We start from the raw sequence: 12,315 nt of genomic DNA on the forward strand, positions 1-12,315 counted from the left end.
GAAAATTACGGGGAAATTTCGCGCTTTTAAAACAAAGCTGCATCGAAGGGGGACAGGTTTCTCTCTCGACACCTTACAGGGTTAGGGTTTCGGGAGTGCGACAAACTTGTTCCTACTCAACTACATTAGGGTTTTTGAGAAGAGAGATGAGATATTACATCACAATCTTAAGTTGCATGATTGAATTCAAAATTAAGTTGCATGATTGAATTCAAACCAAATTTGAATTTGAATTACAAATTCAAACAACAAATTGATATCACATAATTCAAACTTGAGATAATTCAATAAATAATTAATAGTAATCAAGAATATAAATAATATAGCACTTAGATAAAGCTCATTAAGGAAAACTTGAGCTTTATTGATAATCACACATAATACATTGTCAATTACAATATCCAGAATAGTAATATGAAATGTTACAACTCATTACATAAATGGGCGGAATAGAAGAAAGAAAATAAAGGAAAATTACAAGGTAAGATTCTATCCTAATTACTACAAAGTAGTCTTCATTTGATCTTGGACTTGATAATCTTCGGGTCCATCTTGATCAATTGCTTGATCCCTGCACACAAACAAAACCAACACAACATTATGCCAAGTGGCAATGCCACTTGGCAGGTTAGCAAAAATAATGAATCAGGAGAGGATATGAACAAGGCTGCCGAGCTGATCCATCTCACCACCAAGTTCCAAGCCAAGTGCATAGTATCAGGTTACACACACACAGCCTGCTCACAAGGCTGTGTGCATGGAGCACAACACACACACACGACTAGTGAGTCACCCAAGTATGCCGGGCTCGAGTTGTCGACCATGTGAGCAAAGCAAAGATGGTATAAAACCTTTTCCACCGCCGAACCCACGGATCATCGGCGGAATTCACCGGGTAAGTCCACCAGAAACCAAGAACTAGCAAGAACAGCTCAAGAACACCAAGAACAGGTGAACAGCTAGGGTTGTTCCACTTATTCCCCAATCACCAGAAAGTAAACCAAGATATCAAGCTTGCAAGGAGGAGCAGGGCAAGCCAAGAACTCAATCAGCAACTTGAACCTCTACACCAACACCCATTTCTAGGAGGCTGGAGTGAGGTATACACAAAGAATCATGAGCAAGCATCTGTCTTGCTCATAAATAAGTATGAGCATCAATCACACACAAGCAAAAGGGTGTGAGTACCCAGTTGGTATCATCATCCGGCTACTAAGCCTTTTGGTGCAAGCAAACTAAAGGACGATCGGAAGGAAATTACCAAGGGAACAGTGGTATGTCAACATGGTGACATACCGGAGAAATCCAACCCGGATAAATCCCTAACTAGCCATTCAAAATCATCTAGCACCTAAAGCCAAGCAAGCCATCGGACGGATAGACAGATTATGTCTATTCTTGTTGTCAACGAGCAAAGGTAACTCGGAAAACCAACAAGGTTTCTTCCGAGTGAGATATTCACCCAATCACAGACAAGCCAACAAAGGTGGGAGCTACCCTAACGAGCAAGGAATTGCTCGTCGGGGCCACCTCAACCACTTTACCAAACCCAACGAGAGAAGCCATGCACGAGATATCATTACCGAGATGGGTTCAAATGGAGCTAGGGTTCCCAACGAGATGTTGGCATCCCTCTAGCTCAATCAATTTAACCGTAAGATGATCACAACGCCGACAGTTCACATCATTTATCTACTTAGCCAAGCAAGGAATTACGGATAAATGAAACGAGATAAGTAACCCAAAGCACTAACATCTTGTCGGTGACCCAATAGCTCACCGCAAGCATCGGATGATGCTTGAGCAAGCATCAAAACACACCGAGCACGAGTATGTGTGTCACACGGACACCGGGATGAGCCCCAGATAGGCACAGGCGAGTAGATAGTGAGCAAACAACATACAACTGATGATCACTGGATCATCAGTGCTTGACAAATTATGCAAGTGCTTGTCAGAGACAAGCCTGGCATCAATTCATGAATTACAAAAATGAAATAGCCCAATTAAACAATAGATGCTTCATAGATAATCACATAATAACTCATGATTGTATCCAGAGCACATCAAAGGCATGTTGAGCCACTGGATCAAGATGCACAAGCAAGGCACACATCAAATCCCTATTTAATAACACTGTTAAGCCCACAGTAATGCTCAATTGAGCACAATCATAAACCTGAGCACCAGAATAAGCCACAATGGCTCTGGCACTTGCAAACTTGCAAGAAATTGCACACTGTAATCAAGCCAGGGTATCACACATGAACACACTTGAATTCTAGCCAGCATAGCAACTAGAATAGAGGCACGTGATCGAGGAAATGAGTGAAAACAGCAAGCACTGGCGTGGCCAGGGTAACACTGGCTAAGGCCAGTAGGGCCAGTAGCAAGAACAGCAGCAGCACAGCTATGGCCATGGCAGTAGAGCAACAGCAGCAGCTAGCCAGAAGCGCAGCAGTAGCACACACGCATGCACAGCAAGCCCAAGTGGTAGAGCATGACAGAGAAGGAAGAAGCAAGGAAGAGGATGGAGGCGCGCGTACCTGGAGCGGAGCACACGGCGTGCCATGGCGGCACGGCGGCACGGGCCAACCACGGCAGTGCTGGCGTGTAGTTGACGTGGGAGTTAGAAATCTTCGTGGTGTAACTTTTCTTCAGTTCCCCGGCAACGGCGCAAGAAATTTGCTTGATGCGTGTAGTTGACACGTCCGTTGGGAACCCCAAGAGGAAGGTGTGATGCGCACAGCGGCAAGTTTCCCTCGGTAAGAAACCAAGGTTTAATCGAACCAGTAGGAGTCAAGAAGCACGTTGAAGGTTGATGGCGGCGGGATGTAGTGCGGCGCAACACCGGAGATTCCGGCGCCAACGTGGAACTCGCACAACACAACCAAAGTACTTTGCCCCAACGAAACAGTGAGGTTGTCAATCTCACCGGCTTGCTGTAACAAAGGATTAACCGTATTGTGTGGAAGATGATTGTTTGCGGAGAAAACAATAAAACAAGTATTGCAGCATATTTGTATTTCAATATTAAAAGAATGGACCGGGGTCCACGAGTTCACTAGAGGTGTCTCTCCCATAAGATAAAAGCATGTTGGGTGAACAAATTACGATCGGGCAATTGACAAATAGAGAGGGCATAACAATGCACATACATGTCATGATAAGTATAGTGAGATTTAATTGGGCATTACGACAAAGTACATAGACCGCCATCCAACCGCATCTATGCCTAAAAAGTCCACCTTCAGGTTATCGTCCGAACCCCTTCCGGTATTAAGTTGCAAAGCAACGGACAATTGCATTAAGTATGGTGCGTAATGTAATCAATAACTACATCCTCGGACATAGCATCAATGTTTTATCCCTAGTGGCAACAGAGCACAACACAACCTTAGGGGTTTCGTCACTCCCCCAGGTGTCAATGCAGGCATGAACCCACTATCGAGCATAAATACTCCCTCTTGGAGTTACTAGCATCAACTTGGCCAGAGCCTCTACTAATAACGGAGAGCATGCAAGATCATAAACAACACATATGAAATAACTTGATAATTAACATAACATGGTATTCTCTATCCATCGGATCCCGACAAACACAACATAGAGTATTACGGATAGATGATCTTGATCATGTTAGGCAGCTCACAAGATCCAACAATGAAGCACAATGAGGAGAAGACAACCATCTAGCTACGCTATGGACCCATAGTCCAGGGGTGAACTACTCACTCATCACTCCGGAGGCGACCATGGCAGTGTAGAGTCCTCCGGGAGATGAATCCCTCTCCGGCAGGGTGCCGGAGGAGATCTCCGGAATCCCCCGAGATGGGATCGGCGGCGGCGGCGTCTCGGTGAGGTTTTCCGTATCGTGGTTTTTCGCATCGGGGTTTCGCGACGGAGGCTTTAAGTAGGCGGAAGGGCGAGTCGGGGGCCCGACAAGGGGCCCACACCATAGGGCGGCGCGGGCCCCCTTGGCCGCGCCGCCATGTGGTGTCGCCACCTCGTGGCCCCACTTCGTATGCTCTTCGGTCTTCCGGAAGGTTCGTGGCAAAATAGGCCCCTGGGTCTTCGTTTCGTCCAATTCCGAGAATATTTCGTTACTAGGATTTACGAAACCAAAAACAAGCAGAAAACGAGAACCGGCACTTCGGCATCTTGTTAATAGGTTAGTTCCGGAAAATGCACGAATATGACATAAAGTGTGCATAAAACATGTAGGTATCATCAATAATATGGCATAGAACATAAGAAATTATCGATACGTCGGAGACGTATCAAGCATCCCCAAGCTTAGTTACGCTCGTCCCGGCAAGGTAAAACGATAACAAAGATAATTTCCGAAGTGATATGCCATCATAACTTTGATCATACTATTTGTAAACATATGTAGTGAATGCAGCGATCAAAACAATGGTAATGACATGAGTAAACAAGTGAATCATAAAGCAAAGACTTTTTAATGAATAGTACTTCAAGACAAGCATCAATAAGTCTTGCATAAGAGTTAACTCATAAAGCAATAAATCAAAGTAAAGGCATTGAAGCAACACAAAGGAAGATTAAGTTTCAGCGGTTGCTTTCAACTTGTAACATGTATATCTCATGGATAATTGTCAACATAGAGTAATATAACAAGTACAATATGCAAGTATGTAGGAATCAATGCACAGTTCACACAAGTGTTTGCTTCTTGAGGTGGAGAGAGATAGGTGAACTGACTCAACATAAAAGGTAAAAGAATGGTCCTTCAAAGAGGAAAGCATCGATTGCTATATTTGTGCTAGAGCTTTTATTTTGAAAACATGAAACAATTTTGTCAACGGTAGTAATAAAGCATATGAGTTATGTAAATTATATCTTACAAGTTGCAAGCCTCATGCATAGTATACTAATAGTGCCCGCACCTTGTCCTAATTAGCTTGGACTACCGGATCTTTGCAATGCACATGTTTTAACCAAGTGTCACAATGGGGTATGATACGTCCCCGACGTATCCATAATTTCTGTCGTTCCATGCTTGTTTTATGACAATACTTACATGGTTTGCTTGCACTTTATGATGTTTTTATGCGTTTTCCGGAACTAACCTATTAACAAGATGCCACAGTGCCGCTTCATGTTTTCTCGCTGTTTTTGGTTCCGTAAAGGCTGTTCGGGCAATATTCTCGAATTGGACGAAATCAACGCCAAACCTCCTATTTTCTCCGAAGGCTCCGAACACCGAAGAAGAGTCGGAGAGGGGCCAGGGGGCCACCACACCACATGGCGGCGCGGGCCAGGCCTAGGCCGCGCCGGCCTAGGGTGTGGCGCCCCCAGGTGCCCCCCTGCGCCGCCTCTTTGCCTATAAAACCCCTTTCGACCTAAAAACACCGTACCAATTGACGAAACTCCAAAAAAGACTCCAGGGGCGCCGCCACCGTCGCGAAACTCCAATTCGGGGGACAGAACTCTGTCCCGGCACCCTGCCGGGACGGGGAAGTGCCCCCGGAAGCCATCTCCATCAACGCCATCGCCTCCATCATGCTCCGTGAGTAGTTCCCCCATGGACTACGGGTTCTAGCAGTAGCTATGTCGGTATACTCTCCCCCATGTACTTCAATACAATGGTCTCATGAGCTGCCTTACATGATTGAGATTCATCTGATGTAATCGGTGTTGTGTTTGTTGGGATCCGATGGATGATACATTATGATTAGTCTATCTATAAAGTTTGTGAAGTTATTGTTGCTGCAATCTTGTTATGCTTAATGCTTGTCACTAGGGCCCGAGTGGCATGATCTTAGATTTGAGCTCTATAATTGTTGCTTAGATTGTATCTACAAGTTGTATGCACATGTCACTGTCCGGAACCAATGGCCCCGAAGTGACAGAAATTGGGACAACCGGAGGGGATGGTAGTGATGTGAGGATCACATGTTTTCACGGAGTGTTAATGCTTTGCTCCGGTACTCTATTAAAAGGAGTACCTTAATATCCAGTAGTTTCCCTTGAGGCCCGGCTGCCACCGGCTGGTAGGACAAAAGATGTTGTGCAAGTTTCTCATTGCGAGCACGTACGACTATATACGGAAAACATGCCTACATGATTAATGAATTGATGTTCTTTCTTAATGCTTTATCAATCCTGTCAATTGCCCAACTGTAATTTGTTCACCCAACACTTGTTACTTGTTATTGGAGAGTTACCACTAGTGTAGATCGCTGGGAACCCCGGTCCATCTCTCATCATAATATACTTGTTCTACATGTCATTGGAAGTAGTATCAACTATCTTCTCGTGCCATTGCTCTCATATTGCTATTACTCGCTTCTGTGTTACTCGTTACTACTTGCTCTCATATTATCGCTACTTTTACATCACCCCTGTTGCTAGTGCTTTTCCGAGTGCAGACTGAATTGACAACTCGGTTGTTAAGGCTTATAAGTATTCTTTACCTCCCCTTGTGTCGAATCAATAAATTTGGGTTTTACTTCCCTCGAAGACTCGTTGCGATCCCCTATACTTGTGGGTCATCAAGACTATTTTCTCGGCGCCGTTGCCGGGGAGGCATAGCTCTACTCATAAGTTCACCTGGGAAGTACACTCTACATCTCTCTCTCGTTTTATTTTGTTTTGTTTTGCTTAGTTTACTTTTGTCTAGTTTATTTGTGCTTAGTTTATTTCTGTCTAGTATTAGTTTGCTTAGTTTACTTTTGCTTAGTTTATTTTTGTCTTGTTTTATTTGTCTCATATACCCAAAAATCCATAAAAATTTGAAAAACCAAAAAATTAAAAACTGCTGTTATGGGAGAACCAACAACCTACTTGGAGCTTATAGAATGTTATAATTGTTATAGAGAATCAAGAACTGGTAAAATAATGAGTGCTATGATAGAAAAATTGAATACAATTGCTAAAATCTTGCTTGAACGCCATGATATAAACTGTTGCTCTCAACAGGATACTAAACATCTTAAATTTCAATGTGGTTTTAGTGAGAAATTTTTAATTAAGAACTATAATCGGAATTGCTATATTCATTATGGGTTCGAAGAGGTAGAACAATTTGTCTTATTTATGGGAGCCTCCGAGATAGAATCCTTCATGGTTGAGAATTATGAAACTTGTGTTGTTTGTAAGGGCCTTAAAGATTATGTCTCTACTATCCTTAATTCTTGCATAGAATGCTACGAGTAGGAATCCTTATATCCTTGATTATAAAGAGAGACACATTAATGCACAAGAATGCACTCACAATTTGCAGGAACCGGTGGAAGAAGAAATTGATGAACCTGAAAGCTCATTGGATAAAAAAGAGGAGGAAATTGATGAAGCTGGAAGCTCATTGGATGAAAAAGAAGAGGAGAGCGACGAACAAAAGGAGGAAGAATGGATTAGCTACCCATGCCAACCTTCTAATGAGAGTAACTCTTTATCTCTTACACTATTTGATTGTCCTCCATGCTTACCGGAAGAGGTTGAATGTTATGTTCCTGTGGATTCTCTTGAAATAGTACCTATGAGTAATACTTGTGAGAATAATTATGCTACTGTTATATATGATAATCCATGCTACTTTGATAAATCTTATGATAATGCTTTGTTTGTGCCCGATGTCGAAATGCATGGTACTAAAGAATTTTGTTTGGCAAATGTCTATGATAAAGCTCTAGATGATGGTCCTATGTTACTTGATAATATTAATTGTACTACTAATGAAAATGGGATTGGAGAGTTCTTGACTTATTCTATGAGTCCCATATCTATTGAGATTGATCAACTACCTCGTTATATTATTAATAAAAGTAAGTTTGAAAGTTTTAATTCCACTATTCTTGAACTTGATAAAAATTATGTGTTTGGAAATCACGAAAAGTATGCTGCATGTGATAGCTATATTGTTGAGTTTGTTCATGAAGCTACTGAAAATTATTATGAGAGAGGAAAATATGGTTGTAGAAATTTTCATGGTACTAATACACCTCTCTATATGCTGAAATTTTTGAAGTTATTCTTGTTTTATCTTCTTATGCTTGTCACTTTGTTCTTCATGAATTTATTTGTGTACAAGATTCCTTTGCATAGGAAGCATGTTAGGCTTAAACTTGTTTTGGATTTGCCTCTTGATGCTCTCTTTTGCCTCAAATACTATTTCTTGCGAATGCATCATCGAAACTGCTGAGCCCATCTTAATGGCCATAAAGAAAGAACTTCTTGGGAGATAACCCATGTGTTATTTTGCTACAGTACTTTGTTTTATATTTGTGTCTTGGAAGTTGTTTACTACTGTAGCAACCTCTCCTTATCTTAGTTTTGTGTTTTGTTGTGCCAAGTGAAGCCTCTAATCGAAGGTTGATACTAGATTTGGATTACTGCGCAGAAACAGATTTCTTTGCTGTCACGAATCTGGGTCTAATTCTCTGTAGGTAACTCAGAAAATTATGCCAATTTACGTGAGTGATCCTCAGATATGTACGCAACTTTCATTAGTTTTGAGTTTTCTGATTTGAGCAACGGAAGTATTTTATTAAAATTCGTCTTTACTCGGCTGTTCTGTTTTGGCAGATTCTGTCTCTGTTTTTGCATTGTCTCTTGTGGACTTTAAGCGAGGTTTTCTAGACGTAGAGGGCTGTAGCTAATGTTTTATTGAGTTCTTGCAATGTGCCACTACAGGACCAAGGTGGATTCAAATTTTTTGAGTACTAACCCCTCTAATGAAGTTTATGAGAAGTTTGGTGTGAAGGAAGTTTTCAAAGGTCAAGAGAGGAGGATGATATATGATCAAGAAGAGTGAAAAGTCAAAGCTTGGGGATGCCCCCGTGGTTCATCCCTGCATATTTCAAGAAGACTCAAGCGTCTAAGCTTGGGGATGCCCAAGGCATCCCCTTCTTCATCAACTTATCGAGTTCCTCTCCTGAAACTATATTTTTATTCGGTCACATCATATGTGTTTTACTTGGAGCGTCTGTATGTTTTATTTTTGTTTATGTTTGAATAAGATCGGATCCTAGCAATCCTTGTGTGGGAGAGATACACGCTCTGCTTTTTCATATGAACACTCGTGTTCTTCGTTTTACTTTTAATGTTCAATGATAAAAGTTGGAAGCTATTGGACTTATTTATATTTGGTTGGAAAAGGAAAATGCCTCATCATGTCTTGGATAATTTGACACTTGGCAATTGTTTTGAGCTCTCAAGTAGATCATGATTAAGTTTTTTCATGTAGTTTAAACCTATTAGTGGAGAATTACTGTAGAGCTTGTTGAAATTGGTTTGCATAATTGATCTCTCTTAAGGTCTAGATATTTTCTAGTAAAAGTGTTTGAGCAACAAGGAAGACAGTGTAGAGTATTATAATGCTTGCAATATGTTCTTATGTAAGTTTTGTCTGTACCGGTTCATACTTGTGTTTGCTTCAAATAACCTTGCTAGCCTAAGCCTTGTACTGAGAGGAAATGCTTCTCGTGCATCCAAAATCCTTGAGCCAACCACTATGCCATTCGTGTCCACCATACCTACCTACTATGTGGTATTTCCTGCCATTCCAAAGTAAATTGCTTGAGTGCTACCTTTAAACAATTCAAAATTTATTACCTCTGATGTGTGTCAATGTTTTATAGCTCATGAGGAAGTATGTGGTGTTTATCTTTCAATCTTGTTGGGCAACTTTCACCAATGGACTAGTGGCTTCATCCGCTTATCCAATAATTTTGCAAAAAGAGCTGGCAATGGGATTCCCAGTCCCAAATTAATTAACAAAAATAGACACTCCTCCATGGTATGTGATTGTTGGACGGCACCCGAATGATTCGGTTAGCCATGGCTTGTGTAAGCAAAGGTTGGGAGGAGTGTCATCATAATAAAACTAAAATAAAAAGGCACTCCTTCATGGTATGAGATTGTTGGCAGGCACCCGAGGATTCGGTTAGCCATGGTTTGTGAAAGAAAGGTTGGAAGGAGTGCCAACCAAAAATAAAAATAATTCATGGGAGCCGCTCTTGAAGGTTTGCCTAGCAAGGGGGTTAGAGTGCCCACTACCATTCGTTGACAACAACAAACACCTCTCAAAACTTTACTTTTATGCTCTCTTTATGTTTTTAAAACCAAAGCTCTAGCACAAATATAGCAATCGATGCTTTCCTCTTTGAAGGACCATTCTTTTACTTTTATGTTGAGTCAGTTACCTACTTCCTCCCACCTTAGAAGAAAACACTTGTGTTAACTGTGCATTGATTCTTACATACTTGCATATTTGCATTCATCATATTACTTTGTGTTGACAATATCCATGAGATATACATGTTGAAAGTTGAAAGCATCCGCTGAAACTTATATCTTCCTTTGTGTTGCTTAGATGCCTTTACTTTGAATTTATTGCTTTATGAGTTAACTCTTATGCAAGAATTTTGATGCTTGTCTTGAAAGTACTCTTCATGAAAAGTTTTACTATATGTTATCTACTTGTTAGCAACTATAGATCATTGCCTTGAGTCACTTCATTCATTTCATATGCTTTGTAATAGTATGATCAAGGTTATGTAAGTAGCATGTCACTACAGAAATTATTCTTTTTATCGTTTACCTGCTCGGGACGAGCAGGAACTAAGCTTGGGGATGCTGATACGTGATACGTCTCCAACGTATCGATAATTTCTTATGTTCCATGCCACATTATTGATGTTATCTACATGTTTTATGCACACTTTATGTCATATTCGTGCATTTTCTGGAACTAACCTATTAACAAGATGCCGAAGTGCCAGCTTGTCGTTTTCTCGCTGTTTTTGGTTTCGTAAATCCTAGTAAGGAAATATTCTCGGAATTGGACGAAATCAAAGCCCGGGGCCTATTTCTCACGAAGCTTCCGGAAGTCCGAAGGAGAGACGAAGAGGGGCCACGAGGGGCCACACCCTAGGGCGGCGCGGCCCCCCTTGGCCGCGCGGCCCTGTGGTGCGGGGCCCCCGTGCCGCCTCTTGACCTACCCTTCCGCCTACAAATAGCCTCCGTGACGAAACCCCCAGCACCGAGAGCCACGATACGGAAAACCTTCCAGAGACGCCGTCGCCGCCGATCCCATCTCGGGGATCCAGGAGATCGCCTCCGGCACCCCGCCGGAGAGGGGAATCATCTCCCGGAGGACTCTACGCCGCCATGGTCGCCTCCGGTGTGATGTGTGAGTAGTCTACCCCTGGACTATGGGTCCATAGCAGTAGCTAGATGGTTGTCTTCTCCTCATTGTGCTATCATTGTTGGATCTTGTGAGCTGCCTAACATGATCAAGATCATCTATCTGTAATTCTATATGTTGTGTTTGTCGGGATCCGATGGATAGAGAATACTATGTCATGTTAATTATCAAGTTATTATACATGTGTTGTTTATGATCTTGCATGCTCTCCGTTACTAGTAGATGCTCTGGCCAAGTAGATGCTTTTAACTCCAAGAGGGAGTATTTATGCTCGATAGTGGGTTCATGTCTCCGTGAATCTGGGGGAGTGACAGCAACCCCTAAGGTTATGGATGTGCTGTTGCCACTAGGGATAAAACATTGATGCTATGTTTAAGGATGTAGTTATTGATTACATTACGCACCATACTTAATGCAATTGTCTGTTGCTTTGCAACTTAATACTGGAGGGGGTTCGGACGATAACCTGAAGGTGGACTTTTTAGGCATAGATGCAGTTGGATGGCGGTCTATGTACTTTGTCGTAATGCCCAATTAAATCTCACTATACTTATCATGTCATGTATGTGCATTGTTATGCCCTCTCTATTTGTCAATTGCCCGACCGTAATTTGTTCACCCAACATGCTTTTATCTTATGGGAGAGACACCTCTAGTGAACTGTGGACCCCGGTCCATTCTTTAATACTCGAAATACAAATCTGCTGCAATACTTGTTTTTACTGTTTTCTCTCGCAAACAATCATCTTCCACACAATACGGTTAATCCTTTGTTACAGCAAGCCGGTGAGATTGACAACCTCACTGTTTCGTTGGGGCAAAGTACTTTGGTTGTGTTGTGCAGGTTCCACGTTGGCGCCGGAATCTCCGGTGTTGCGCCGCACTACATCCCGCCGCCATCAACCTTCAACGTGCTTCTTGGCTCCTCCTGGTTCGATAAACCTTGGTTTCTTTCTCGAGGGAAAACTTGCTGCTGTGCGCATCATACCTTCCTCTTGGGGTTGCCCAACGAACGTGTGAAATACACGCCATCAAGCTCTTTTTCGGCGCCGTTGCTCGGGGAGATCAAGACACGCTGCAAGGGGAGTCTCCACTTCTCAATCTCTTTACTTTGTTTTTGTCTTGCTTAGTTTTATTTACTA

The sequence above is a fragment of the Lolium rigidum genome, chromosome 2 (genome assembly GCF_022539505.1).
Source record: "Lolium rigidum isolate FL_2022 chromosome 2, APGP_CSIRO_Lrig_0.1, whole genome shotgun sequence".
NCBI lineage: Eukaryota > Viridiplantae > Streptophyta > Magnoliopsida > Poales > Poaceae > Lolium > Lolium rigidum.